This window comes from Dipodomys merriami, unplaced genomic scaffold (genome assembly GCF_024711535.1).
Source record: "Dipodomys merriami isolate MVZ:Mamm:240054 unplaced genomic scaffold, mDipMer1.0.p SCAF_88, whole genome shotgun sequence".
Classification (NCBI taxonomy): domain Eukaryota; kingdom Metazoa; phylum Chordata; class Mammalia; order Rodentia; family Heteromyidae; genus Dipodomys; species Dipodomys merriami.
Window position 1 is genome coordinate 4,273,104 of NW_027206490.1, and position 4,149 is coordinate 4,277,252.

At 34.0% G+C, this 4,149-nt stretch overlaps 1 non-coding gene across 1 annotated transcript; it reads right to left on the bottom strand.

The window, feature by feature from the left end:
• Positions 1-3,793: 3,793 nt before the first annotated feature.
• Positions 3,794-3,900, bottom strand: LOC138820414 (U6 spliceosomal RNA). Its single transcript, XR_011369869.1, has one exon. It is a non-coding gene; the product is annotated as a U6 spliceosomal RNA (small nuclear RNA).
• Positions 3,901-4,149: the final 249 nt, after the last annotated feature.

A 4,149-nucleotide genomic window follows, 5' to 3' on the forward strand; every position in this document is an offset into this window, starting at 1 on the left:
TATAAATGTGTTAGAAACAATCGCATGAAAGAAAAAAAATTGAATACATATCTTAGGGTCCATTTCTCTAACATCACCTTATCTTACCTTTCCTGCTTGACTCAGACATATACTAGATATTGCAAATAAGGGAAACCATGTAAGGCCAGTGTTGTCCCCTGTATCCTCATGATTGTACATTACAACTCTATACCGGTTCATCTTGTATATCTACTATCTTCTACATTGTGACCTAAATGCCCCAGCAATTCCACCTTGCTTTACTTTTTAAAAATTTCTCTCTTAATGTTTGATGTTGGTGTGTGTGTGTGTGTGTGTGTGTGTGTGTGTGTGTGTGTGTGTGTGTGTGTGTGTGTTTGTGTGTGTTCTGTGTGTGTGTGTGTGTGTGTGTGTGTGTGTGTTACAAAGATCAGAAGACAATATTTTTCTTCATTTAGAATACATCTTTCAGGTCATTGTAAGTTGTGGTTAATGGGAGAAGTCTCTTGATATTCTAAGGATGAAACAGAAAAAGATATTTTTGCATGGCTTTATTAGTCTGTAGTTGAACACTGAAATTCGATTTATATCTTGGCTGTTGTTGTGAATGATGAGTACAATGAACTGCAGATATATTTGAGTTACTCATAGAGAAATAATCACATGATTGGTGGGACAGATGATATTTCAACATTGGAGTTCTTTAGAAAGCTGGATATTACTTTCTACAAGGAGAATACTAACCTGCATTTTGTTGAAATGTGTAGAAAATTTCCTTTTCTCCACACTCTCAGCATTATTACCTTTATTAAAAGGTTAAAAAGGGCAGGTTTTTATTATCTTCAGTACTCCAGACTGGCCTTAGACTTAAATCCAACCTCCTATATGCTTGGAATTAAAAGCCTTTACCACCACACCGGATTCCTTTGATTTTTTTGATAAAAGTTACAATAATTATGAAGTAGTATCATAGTAAGTTTGAATTACATTTCTCTAATGACTTCTGCTCAAAAAGAATTAAACCAGCATAGAAGTGGTATTAAGGAACTTTGTAAACCCACTGGAATTTTTCAGGGTTTAAGGAGAGCATGTCTATTCAGAACTTTTGTCCACTTTTAATCAAGTTTCTTTTTAATCTCATCTTTAATCTTTCTATACAAAATCAATAATTAATTCAAGGTATTATAAAGGAACAATATTAAGCAACTCCTAACATTTTCCATTTTAAATAACATGATATTGCTTAATCATTTTCTGTTTATGCTTGAGACTATATAACTCACTTTAGTCAGACCTTTTACAAGGTTGTATGCATTTTATTTATTTCACATTGATTGTTCTTTCCAAAGACTGCGTGTCTAATTTCCTTGTTTTCTTTCAGTCTCAAGTAGTTCAGATTTCAAATGAAGAATAAATGTACAGAAGCAAACAAAAAATAATATAGTTCCCCTCATCTGATGATGTCTTTACAAGAATGAGGAAAGAGTTCATCCAAGGACCTATGATAGGACATCAAAAAGAGAATCCATTCTCGTAGGTCTTTCTTAACTTTGGAATGTAACTTAAATGATGTAAAACACAATATAATGCTCAGATACTTTTATGTTTTATCAGTTTTGCACATTTTCATATGGACTTCACCTCAGTCTACAACATTCCTTCATTATTTTGTCCTGATATTTTTACACTATCAAGACATAAGATAACAAGTTTGATTTACAGCATGAGAAATAATCCACCTGGCTTCCTTGGAAGAAGAGCTTGGTCAATAGATAACATTACTTCTGTTTGCTCACTATATGCAATGATTTCTGTAATACTTTTCGCATTCTTTTTAGTATTTTAAAAAAACTGCTGACTAAACTCAAAACTCATTCATGGAAGTTTATGTTAAGTATTTCACAAGTTTTATTTTCCTTAATTCTTAAGATAACATTTTCTATAATGCTAATGTTATTGACATTTTAGTGTTGGGAAAAATTGTAATTAAAGTCAATAAGTGCATGGTCCAAGCACACACTGTGAGGAAGGAAATGAGTCAAAGTTTCCAAAAGTCTTTCAGCAATACACAAAAGGTAGGTAAAATCTTTCCATTCTCTTACACTCTCTATTCAAGGTTCATATTGTCCAAGAAATAATACCATAACAATTATTGGCCATGGTGATTATTTTCTGTTACCTTTTGTCTTCAACACAGACTGTGTTGGTGATATTGGGTTATCATGCACAGAGCTGAGCTTATAAGAGAGACAAATATATTCTGTCCCATTTTTCCAGGTTCCATTTTAAAAAGTACTAAATTTTAAATATCATCACTTACTTTCTTAAGAATCTAAAAAACAATAACAAATCACAAATAATCACTCCAAAGTGCTTTATAAGTAGGAGATGATAAAACAAGCCCCCGTGAAGTAAACTTTCTTCCACTTTTAAAATTATTCTGAAAGCCTTGTGCTGGTTGGTCACACCTGTAATCCTAACTACTTGGCATATTTACTCAGGAGCCAGAGATACGTGAATAACAGTGGAAGCCAATCAGGACAAAATAAATTCATGAGATAATTTTTCAAAAATTTTAATGTTAGCAAAGGGCCAGGAATGGAGATGTAGCTCATATAGTAGCTCACCAATCTAGAGAGCAGGCCTAGCAAGACTTTGACGCCCTTTTTTCAAACTGTGAGCATACCAACATACATGCAAGTGCATGAGAACACGTGCACGTGCACACACACATATTCATTCAAAATACCTTCATATCAGTGTTTCGCATTAATTTCTTTGTTAACCATATTATATGAGTAAAATAAAGGAAATAAACTCTTTCATCTCAGAACATTTTCATATGTTTTTTTTATTTTAAAAATACTGTACAGAGAGGTCACATTTACATGAGCAAGTAATGAGTACATTTCCTAACAAGCATTGTTACCTCCTCCTTTATTTTCCCTCTACCGTCCTTTCCCTCCCACCTCTACAAGTACACGCCCCTCCCCACTTCCCCTGCCTAAATTGTAAAGTTCAGTTTTCAACATAGTGTCTTGTGCATCTCATTGTTACAATGGGTCAACCTGAATCCCTATTTCAGCATTTTGCTTTTTTCCTTCCCCTCCCCCAAATTACAGGAGCGTATATACAAGAGGTGGGCACACAAAATTCAAATACAGTGAAAACAGGGGTTATAGCATGGGGGAGGAACATATAAAGAAACAAAAAAAATCACATAGCCTGTTATAAGTACGTTAGAACAATAGCAAGAAAGAAAAAAAAACAGTTGTGTTCCTATTTGGGGGTTCATTTCCCTTAACAACATCTTATCTGGTCATATGTGCATAGATTTTGACCTTTTCTGCTTATCCCAGTTATATTAGTTATTAAAAATTAGGGAAACCCTGTGACCTATGTTTCTTTGGACTTGGCTTACATCACTTAATAATTTTTTTCCAAGTCTTTCCATTTTCTAACAAATTGGGTCATGCCATACTTTCTCATGGAGGCATAGAATTTCATTGGTATAAATAGCACATGTTCTTGATCTATTTATCTGATGAAGGGCATTGGGGTTGGTCCTATATCTTAGCTATCTTAAACAATGCTGCAATAAATATAATTGTGATGGCAGTTTTAGTACCGTCTTGTTTGTGATCTTTTGGGTAAATGCTCAAAAGTGGGATTGCTGTGTCATAGGGGAGTTCTATGTGAAGTCTTTTGAGGAACCTCCATACTACTTTCCAAAGTGGTTGAACAAGTTGACACTCCCACCAAGAGTGCAGTACAGTTAACTTGTGGCCACATCCCCTCCAGCATCTGTTGTTGTGAAAGTAGGTAATGGTACAGGAATTTGCCTGCAATCCTTGCACAGGGGTCATTCAAATCTTCTCTGTATAGTTCCAATGTTAGAGTAAGTGATGCTGAATGGAACATAGAACATGTTTTATATATAAAATGTAATTGAATTTCTTAAACTAGACAATTCAACAAAAAGTAAGTTTAAAAGAAATTTCATGAAATTTTAGAACCATGTACTTCTTAAATAAGCACACATTTAAGACTAAAATCAAGATTGACATGTCAAAAACAAAATAATTCCAGATATTTGTTGTTCAAGAGATGTGTAGGAGGAGGAATTAAATTATTCTATACAAGGCACCTGTCATAATGAACACTGCAGCA